The following is an 11,381-nucleotide window of genomic DNA, read 5'->3' as shown; positions in this document are numbered from 1 at the left end:
GAATTTTAATGATGCTTTCTTAAAATAAATACAGCTCAAAAGCTTTGTCTGGAGGAATGCCAACAGAAGGTAAATAACTCAGAAAGAAAACACGAGTCAATAAACTGTAAAGGCTGAGGTGAGTAATTGTGTAAAAACAGATCTCAGCAGAAGCATTGCTGGTGAACACGAAAGGACAGAAATTGTCAGAATATTTCATATCTTTATTTAGGCACCATGTTTGCACCTTGTGGGCTTAATGTCAAAATAGAATTGCTGTCACATCTATTTTGACATAACGTATGTGTTTGTTTTAACAGTTATATGAAATTAAGTACAGTACCATGGCAAATAGAGTTAATTCCCTGCACTGCTGATAAGTTCACTCACCAACAGTGCTCTGCTATGTATAACTACACACATATTCTGCATCAATGGTGCTGAGGTGGATGTGGTCTAGAGCTTCAAGTTCCTGGGAAAAAATATCAACAAATTGCAGAAGGTTGTGAACACAGCTCAATACATCTCGAAAACCAGCCTTCCATCTATTTACTCAGCCTACACTTCCTGCTGCTTTAGGAAAGCAGCCAACATAGTCAAAGACCCCTCTCACCCCAGTCATACTCTCTTCCGCCCTCTTCGATCGGATAGATGATACAAAAGTTTGAAAACACTTACTAACAGATTTAAGAACAGCTTCTTCCCTGCTGTCATCAGACTTATGAATGGATCTCTTGTATATTAGAATTGATCTTTCTCTGTGCCTTTTTATGTAGCTGTAACACTATATTCTACATTCAGATTTATTACCCTGATGTACTTATGTAAAGTATGATTTGCCTGGTTAGCACGTAAAACAATACTTTTCACTGTACCTTGGTACATGAGAATAATAAATCAAATCAAATATTCATGATCTGTCTTGACGCTGGGGTAGATTGTAATGGAATTGGTTTTGTAGTTGCAAAGTGGATGAGCAAAAAGCTGGGCCATCAGCAGTGGTTCCCATTGCTGAATCCCCATTTGATTCAAGTTGTGCCTGACTCTAGCGCTGACATGAAGCCACATTGCACAACCTGTCTGAGATAGAATGGTACTGTTCTTGCTTCACTTACCTGCAGAAGCCAAAAGGTAAATTGGGCCATTCGCAATTTCCCAGGCTGGATTTAATTTCCAGCTAAAATACTTTAAGGGACGATAGCTGGAATGCAAGTGTATGCCCACTTTAAGGACAGTGGCCATTGTGGCTTCCAGGATATTCTGTATAAAGGTAACATACTTGAAATAAGATGACAGGAACTTTGGGTAGTATTTAACACAGGCAATGTGTGCCTTGTCCAATGGCTAGAGAGTCGGTGAGAGCATTGCACTGTTTCCTTACAGGAAGATCTGCCAAATTAGGTGCCCATCAGTTTCTTAAGTGGAAAATAGTGGGCCTTTACTGAGATCAGTCACGCCAGGAGGGTGAAGTTTCATCCCTCTGAGAACAATCAGATGACTGGAGGCTGACAGCTGTATATTGAGGTAGCAGCAGGGAGAGTGGCAGCTGTTGGGAACCCATCCATTGGTGGCCCAGGGTCACTGAGGAACACAGGCCACTGTGAATCAGGGTATGATCAGGAGTCACAGGCTCTGGGTTGTGTGGGTTTTCAGTACATCTCTGAGAGAAAACTGGGTGTAGTATGTTGGAATGACTTCATTCATGTGAGGTGGTGAGAGAGAACTCTTCACCTCAGAGAATGATAGACCCTTTCATATGTACTTCCTTGAGACTCATCTATTATTGCTTTACTTGTTCCATTCCTAAATCTTATTACTTTGTACCTATGTCCCTTTTCTCATTTAATCTCCTGCCTTTCCTGTTACCTCAAGTTTTGACGCTTTTCCCACCTTTCCTCCAGTCACTTCTTTAAAACGTATAATTTTTTGAACTTTTCCCAGTTCTGACAAAAGTTCAATAATCCCTGAAACATTAATTGCTTCTCTCGCCACAGATGCTGCTGGGCCTTCCAAGTATTTCCAATCTTTTCTGTTAGTAATCAATGTGGAGGTTTAGGAAAGGTTGGAGAGAAAAGAAGCAATTTTAACCTTGATGGTCTGGCAGAAACTATTTTTCCCCAAGGTTCTAATTTTAACTTGTCCTTCTAAGAATCCTGAAATTGCAAACCAATGGTTTGAATCATATCAGACTTGAATCATTGACTCAGTTTCCATCTCTATGGATGCTGCCATACCTGCTGAATTTCTCCACCATTTTATCTTTTTATTTCATATTTCCAGGATCCACAGTATTTTGTTTTTAAACTCACGGTGTGCAGATTGCACTTTGATGACTTTAGTTGGCTTGCCTTATGTTAGCTATAGCTCAGCTGGCAGCACTGTTAACTTAGAATCCCAAAGTTATGGGTTCAAATCTACCTCCAGAACAAAAATCAAGGCTGATGTGCCAGCGCAGTACAAGATGTGCAATACCATTGCAGGTGCCATCTTTGAATGGGATGTTAAATTGACATCCTAACCAGTGGACATAAAAATTCCAACAGCACTGTTTGAAGTGGAGTAAGTGAGTAATATCCTGTGTCTTGACAATATCTATCACTTTATCTACGTTACAAACCAGACTATCTGATCATACTCTTAATGCTTGCAAATTGGCAACCACGTTACATTACAGGAATGACTACACTTCAAACGTATTCCATTAACTGTAAAGCACTTTGGAATATCTGGTGGGGATAAGAGTCACTATACAAACAAAAGTCCTTTTTTATTATTTTAATCGGATGGATGCATGGAATTCATAAGGAAAATTCAGGTTATCTCTGTTCCCAGTGGAGAACTCCTGTCACCTGTAAATATATAGCTCATCGTGTCAGCCAACTGCCATTTGCCATTGCTTTCAGGCAGGAACTCCAGAGTCTATGCAGATAAGGACTGGAAATTAATGTATCCTGTATCTTACATTGCAGAGGGGGTGAAAGTTTGCTGCCCAACTTGTGCCATCCATCCCCCTTAACTTGCCAATGATTTAAAATTAGCTCTTTAACTACAAAAACACAGTCCGAAGAAATCTATAAAAGGAAGTTAGGCCCAACTTTCATCAATTTATTACTTACGAAGCTCAGGGAAATTGCTGGTCGGATGAGATGACATGTAGAGATGGTGAGATATTGATTTGTTTGTTTAATTGTTGGGATATAATTTACAGAATAGATTGAAATCACTGCATGAGCTGTTTATTTACAATTGATTTGGACCCACAAAAGCATTCGTCTGTCTACTTCCAAAACTTAGAAGAATGCAGCAGAGGGAGGGAATGATGTTGGTGTTGGCTAGGACATGTCAAAGATTACAGTATCAAGTTCACCTAACAAAACCTTTCATTGTTACAACTCCCAGCTTTACTGGATACTGGATATCAGGCAATAAAGGTAAATTCAAATGGTTACACAGAATCTCATTATGAGATAAACCAGTGATGTTGAACATGTGAGAATGTTGTTCAAATCCAGTTGGGAGGGCTGGACTACTCCTTTCCTCATCCAACTCTTCCACCAGTCACAACAAAGTTTGACATTTAAAGAAAGGGAGTGATATACAATACCGTATATAGATCAGTATCAGAAACAAGTCAGCCAGGTTCCTTAAATAAGAAATAAAAGACTAACATATTGCAAATAAAACTTGCTCGAGTAAAAATGTTGAGATTATTAGCAGAAGCTGTAAACTGTACAAATGTATCTATTTTACCCTTTTTTAAAACTAACCCCTGAAATCTGGAAAAATATATAAACACACTGAAGAGTGTCAACTTAAAAATGCTTTGGTAAAATAACAGTTACATTCAGGGAAAAGAATTATTCACTGATTGTGCAAAATGTTGATCTACAACTGAAGTTGTTTTGCAATCCAATTGTTGTCTTTCTGGTTGAATTATGGCTTGATGAATTTTGGTTTCATGGAGACATTGGTGTAGATTTTAAAATCTTCTTTACAAACCCTCCATTTGTAGTAATGAGTTATGCCACTCACAAGCCTTGATGAGACAAGTTTCACAGAAAGAAAGGCAGGGCAAAAGTTATTATTCTGGAGGGAGGTTATCTCAGACACTCTACCATCAAATGCAATCTTTTTTCACCTAGAATTTGCAGGATGTGCAATCAATCCGAAAATGCCAAAATTGGTGATGTACTGGACAGTGAAGAAGGCTATCTCAGAGTACACCATGGGTAGGCCATCGTTAAACTATTTATCTAGAAACTCAGCTAATGTTCTGAAGACCCGGGTTCGAATCCCATGACGGCAGATGGTGGAATTTGAATTCAATTTTTAAAAAATCAGGAATTAAGAATCTACTGATGAAATCATTATCAATTGTTGTAAAAACCCATTTGGTTCACTCATGTCTTTCAAGGAAGGAAATCTACCATCCTCACCTGGGTCTGGCCTACATTTGACTTCAGACCCACAGCAATGTGGTTGACTCTCAATTGCCCTCTGAAATGGCCGAGCAAGCCATTCAGTTGTACCAAATGCTACAAAGTCTCAAAGAAATGAAACAGGACGGATCACCTGTTATCGACCTAGACACTGGAAATGACAATGGTAGAAACAACCTTGTCGACTTTGCAGGGTCCTCCTCACTAACATCTTGGGGCTAGTGCCAAAATTGGGACAGCTATCTTATAGACTAGTCAAGCAATAGGCTGATAATGTCATATTCAAGGAATCATACAATTTCCCAGACACCACTGTCACCATCCCTGGAAATGTCCTGTTCCTTTCAGCAGGACAGACTTGGCAGAGGTGGCGGCACAGTGGTATACATTTGATAGGGAATTGCTCTGGGAGTCCTCACCATTAACTCTGGATCCCATGAAGTCTTGTGGCTTCAGGTTAAACACGGTCAAGGAAACTCCTGCTGATTACCACATACTGTCCTCCCTCAGCTGATGAATCAGTACTGCTCCATGTTGAACAACACTTGGAGGAATTATTGAGGATAGCAAGAGCAGAAAATATACTCTGGGCTCGGGATTTCAATGTCCACTACCAAAAGTGGCTCAGCAGCAGTACTACAGATTGAGCTGGTCTGGTCCTAAAGAACATAGCTTCTAGACTGGGTCTGCGGCAGGTGGTGAGGGAACCAACAAGAGGGAAAAAGCATCTTTGACCTCATCCATACCAATCTGCCAGCTGCAGATGCATCTGTCCATGGCAGTATCGGTGAGAGTGACCACCCCAAAGTCCCGCCTTCACATTGAGAATAATGTCCATCGTGTTGTGTGGCACTATCACCATGCTAAAGGGGACAGACTTCAAACAGATCTAGCAACTCAAGACTGGGCATCCATGAGGCGCTGTGGGCCATCAACAGCAGCAGAATTGCACTCCAGCACAATCTGTAACCTCATGGCTCGGCTTATCCCCCACTCGACCATTACCACCAAGCCAGGGGATCAACCCTGGTGCAATGCAGAGTTCAGGAGAGCATGCCAGGAGCAGTACCAGGCAGACTTGAAGATGAGCTACCAACCTGGTGAAGCCACCAAACAGGACTACTTGCACGCCATACAGCGAAAGCAGCAAATGATAGACAGAGCTAAGAGATCCCACAATCAATGGATCAGATCTAAGCTCTGTTTATCCAGTGGTGAATGGTGGTGGACAATTAAACAACTCACTGTAGGAGGAGGCTGCACAAATATCTCCATCCTCAATGATGGAAAAGCCCAGCACATCAGTGCAAAAGATAAGGCTGAAGCACTCACAGCAATCTGCAGCCAGAAGTGCTGAGTCAGCCTCCTCCAGTGGTCACCAGCATTACAGATACCAGTTTTCAGCCAATTCAATTCACTCCATGAGATATCAAGAAACGGTTGGAGACACTGGATACTGCAAAGGCTACCGGCCCTGACAACATTCGGCCAATAGTACTGAAGACTTATTCTCCAGAACTTGCCGTTTCCCTAACCAAGCTGTTCCAGTGCAGATAGCTCTGCTATGATGCGTGTTTCATTGACACAAATTGGCTGTAATGCAATTGATGAGTAGTGATGCTGTTTGTATAACATGAACTTTCTGCTGTACAGTATACCGATTTTCTATAACAATTTCCCCTATGACGCGATTTTCTATGGCACGAGGTCATGTAAGAACACAACCGTCGCGTTATAGGAGAACAACCTGTACAGTTACAACACTGGTATCTACCCGACAATTTGGAAAATTCCCCAAGTATGTCCTGTATATAAAAAGCAGGACAAATCCAACCCAGCCAATTACTGCCCCATCAGTCTACTCTCGACCATCAGTAAAGTGATGGAAGGGGTCATCAACAGTGCTATCAAGCAGCACTTGCTCAGCACTAACCTGCTCAGTGACTCCCAGTTTGGGGTTCGCCAGGGCCACTCATTACCTCATTACAGTCTTCATTCAAACATGGACAAAAGAGCTGAATTCCAGAGGTGAGGTGAGAGTGACAGCCCTTGACATCAAGGCTACATTTGATCGAGTGTGGCATTAAGGAGTACTAGCAAAACTGTAATCAATGGGTATCAGGGGACAAACTCTCCCATGGTTGGAGTCATACCTGACACATAGGAAAATGGTCATGGTTGTTGGAGGTCAGTCATCTCAGCTCCAGGACATCTCTACAGGAGTTCTTTAGAGTTGTGTCTAGGGCCCAACCATCCTCAGCTGCTTCATCAATGACCTTCACTCCATCGTAAGGTCAGACATGGGAATGTTCACCAATGATTGCACTATGTTCAGCACCATTTGCAACTCCTCAGTAACTGAAGCAGTCCATGTTCAAATGCAACAAGATCTGAACAATATCCAGGCTTGAGCTGACAAGTGGTAAGTAACATTCATGCCACACAAATGCCAATCTATGACCATCATGAATAGGAGACAATCTAATCATGGTCCCTTGGCATTCAACAGTGTTACCATCACTGAATCCCCCATTATGAACATCCTGGAGATTATCATTGACCAGAAACTCAAATTGACTCACCACACAAATACAGTGGCTACAAGAACAGGCCAGAGGCTAGGAATACTGCGGCAAGTAACTCACCTCTTGACTCCTCGAAGCCTGTCCACCATCTACAAGGCACAAGTCAGGAGTCTGATGGAATACTCCCCACTTGCCTGGATGAATGCAGCCCCAACAACACTCAAGAAGCTTGACACCATCCAGGACAAAGCAGCCCACTTGATTGGTATTATATCCACAAGCATCCACTCCCTCTATCACCAATGCTCAGTAGCAGCAGTGTGTACTATCTACAAGATGCACTATAGAAATTCACCAAAGATCCTCAGACAGCACCTTCCAAACCGACAACCACTTCCATCTAGAAGGGCAAGGGCAGCAGATATATGGGAATACCACCACCCACCATCTCCCCTCCAAGCCACTAGCCATCATGACTTGGAAATATATCGTCGTTCATTCACTGCCATTGGAGTTCCCTCCCTAATGGCATTGTGGGTCAACCTAGAGTGAGTGGACTATGAGGTGTAGCATTTTTGTAAGACAAATCAGGGCAGGTAGGGTCCTTGGGAGTGTTGCCGAACAAAGTGACTTCGGGTTGCAGGTTCATAGTTTCTTGAAGGTGGAGTAGCAGGTAGATAGGGTAATGAAGAAGGCATTTGGTATGCTTCCCTTTCGTGTTCCCTACGTTGAGTATAGGAGTTGGGCTGCCATGTTGTGGCTATAAAGGACATGGGTTAGGCCACTTTTGGAATACTGAGTTCAATTCTGGTCTCACTGCTATAGATGTTGTTAAATCTGGAAGCATTCAGAAAAGATTTACAAGGGCATTTTCAGGTCTGGAGGATTTGAGCTATAGGGAAAGGCTGAATGGGCTGGGGCTATTTTCCCTGGAGCATTGGAGGCTGAGGGGTGACCTTTTAGATGTTTATAAAGTCATGAGGGACCTGTAGGGTGAATAGCCAGGGTCCTTTTCCCAGGGTAGGCGAGTTCAAAACTAGATGACATACATTTAAGGTGAGAGGGGAAAGATTTAAAAAGGACCTAAAGGGCAACTTTTGCAAGTAGAGGATGATGCGTGTATCGAATGAGCTGCCAGAGGAAGTGGTGGAGGCTGGTACAATTACAACATTTAAAAGGCATCAGGATAGGTATATGAATTGGAAGGGTTTAAAGGGATATGGGCCAAATGCTGGCAAATGGGACTAGATTAATTTAGGATATCTGGTCAGCATGGATGAGTTGGACTAAAGGATCTGTTTCTGTGCTGTACAACTCTATGACTGTACAACTCTATGACTCATTGCAAGCTTGATATCTCCATCCAAGCGGCCTGTTCCTTGCAAATGCAATATTGTTGCTGCTACAGCCAGTGTATTTTCCTTTGCAAAGTGTTACCTTCAAAAGGTTCAATACATACACACACACCCATATATGTAACATATTTTACATGTCCTATCAATGATATTATAAAATAATATTCACATCTTCACAACAACATTTAATACAGACTCAAATTTTTAATAGTAGAGATAGAGACATTGGCTGAAAATACTTTTTGGGCCATGATGACTTCCTTAGTTATATTTCCTGTTAACACTTGCTTTGTGGCTCACACAGAAAGATTGCAGTTTAGACAAGATATGAAAACGTTGCCTGTTAACATTTTAACAAAAATGCTGCAGCACTTTCAGGAGAGAAAGGAACAAAATAAGAGAGAAAGTGTTTGGGACCATGGACAGTTGGGAGTATAACAAACAGTAGAGTATATGGATTTAGGAAATAATCATAATGAGGAAGATAGTAAAGACTATGAGTACTTAATGTCATCTTGAACCTTCCCTCTGCAATAGTAAATGATTAACTCAAAGGAGCAGGTTCAGGGTACAGTTGGCGCCCTATCCAGTGATGTTGTAAGCCCCTCTCATTCTTAATTTCTATGAGGCTGATTCCTTCCAAGGAAGTACAAGTCTACAGGTGACATGGTGGAGAGAGATTCAATGATAGTCATGGCACAACATGTCATAGAGATAACCCTCAGTTTGCTGAAAGGCACATTTCTGTTGCCTCGATCGTTCTGAAGCAATTCTCCGGAAAGACTCGCTAAAGGTGTCACAGATAGTCTTTGTGCACTGTGCACTGAGTAACATTGTCATGTAGAGGGAGGGTGAAGAATTAAAAGACTCATTTGGTAAAGAGGAGAGGGAAATACAAGTGACATGGAGAGGATCCGTGTCAGTGATTGCTGTTGATATGCATTCCAAGGAAGCTAACACATGGGAAGCTAGGGATCACTTCATACTGTCTGGCTTCCAACCACCTTACTGGTATTAAGTGAGCCAAAAAGCATCAACTTTCCATATTTCCCGGGGAAAGCACATACTGTTGTGTTTAAGATCTCATAACTCTTTTCTTCATGCAACTACCTCAGCCTGCAAGCAAACTTCCAGTGCCCCTTAAACACATCAAGTTATACATCATCCATCTCTGCAGTGGAGACATTATAAGGCCCTTCTAAGAAAATGCACTAATTAAAGCCCAACAACACAATGTTGTGACACTAACACTTCTTCCTTAAGATAATCATATAGATGTCAGTGTTACCTTATGGTGTGGCAATGAGCTTTTTAAAACATGACCGTGTGTGCTGCAGTGAGATACATCCACAACATCTGCACATGTGATGGGAGCAGGCTACTGCCCACTCTTTAGGGGGTTGGATCACCGACAGAGAGTCAGGGAGCTTCTCACAATAGTTAGAGTGCATGGAGAAATACTCTCAAGTGTGTCAGGCCTCTTGGTGCAAGATGGTACTGCCCTGTTCCCCCTTGATTGAAGTACACCTGGAGGAGTGCCCAGGGGCATTGACAGTCTCTGCTGGCCACTTCCGTAATAAGCTCAGAGTGCCAGTGATGGTATACAGGGTGGTGCTGACACCAAACATCTAGTGTAGACTCTTGGACCTGCCTCTCCATGACAGTCAGCAACCTGTCCATGAAAGGACTGATATGCTCTCAGGCATGAGATATGGTAGAGGTGGTACAGTGGAAAGAATCCATCACCTTCCTACGTCCATTCAAAACCTCAAGCAGTTCTGCCAAATTCTTCCCCTGTTTTTCTCTGCAACTCCAACTGATTGAATGTGACCCGCATCAGAGACCTTTCAACAGGGGTTGTTCTCCAACAATGAACTTGCTCGTCCGTTTTATCACAACCAGCATACCCCCATTAGCTTCACAGTTTCCTTTGTTTAGATTGTGAACCCTAAATTTGGATTGGACTACTTCACTTTCTATCCTAATGATGAATTCCATCACATTATGGTTACTTGTTTCTATAGGCGTCTCACAATAAGTTTATTAATTAATCTCTTCTGATTATACATGACCAAATCTAGGATTGCCTACCCCAAGTTGGTTTTCCAATGTACTAAAAAGCCATTTTGTACGCATTCCAGGAATTCATCTCTTACAGCATATTGCTGATGTGGTTCATCCAATCTATACATAGATATGTATATGTAGACTAAAATCATCCAATGATTACTGTAGCACTGACATGGATTCTCCCTCCTCCTTCAGAATGTCCTTCTGCTGGTTAGGAATGTTCTTGACATCCATGACAATCTCAGCTTTGTGGATACTCCACAGAGTCTCCAGCCAATGCTCCAGATTCTTAACGTCAATTTCAAGTAACTGCAGGTGGTTACATTTCCTGCACATGTCATTACACTGGACACTTCCAGTGTCCCTGACATCCCAAATTGCACAGGATGAGCATTCTAGTGGATTAAGTTGTCTTGGCTTGACTCAAGCTTAAATTACTTTATTTCCATTTACTTCCTCTAATTTAAAGAATATTAAATATGAAGCAGGGACCATATCTTATTCCCAATTCTTTAAACATTCTTAATCAAAGCGAGAGACCAATTTCGACTTTAAAGACCGGACAGTAGAATGCTCTGTTGGTCTTGTTTACCAATATAGTCACTCAGTCTGCCTCGGCACCCAATCCCATTGATGACTTTATCATTTCCCTGTGATGCCACTCTTGAATATTTTCAGCTTTTCAACTCCTGGTCTATTTGAAGCTGTATCCTAGTGAAAATTGGAGGTTACATATTGTCATGGAAAGAAAATTCAGTAGTGAACAGGAACCAGAAAGTAGGCATAAAAAGATCAGTTTCTGATTGGTAAGATATAATGAGTGGTTTGCCACAAGAATCAGCTCTCAGGCTTCAACTTTTTACAGTTTACATAAATGATTTGGATGAAGGGATCAAAGGGACGGTAGCCAAATTTACTGATGATGCAAAGACAGATAAGAAAGTAAGAGATAGTAGGAACTGCTGATGCTGGAGAATCTGAGATAACAAGGTGTAGAGCTGGATGAACACAAC

The sequence above is a fragment of the Rhincodon typus genome, chromosome 9 (assembly GCF_021869965.1).
Source record: "Rhincodon typus isolate 14 chromosome 9, sRhiTyp1.1, whole genome shotgun sequence".
Lineage (NCBI taxonomy): Eukaryota > Metazoa > Chordata > Chondrichthyes > Orectolobiformes > Rhincodontidae > Rhincodon > Rhincodon typus.
Note: the sequence above shows the minus strand (reverse complement) of the source record.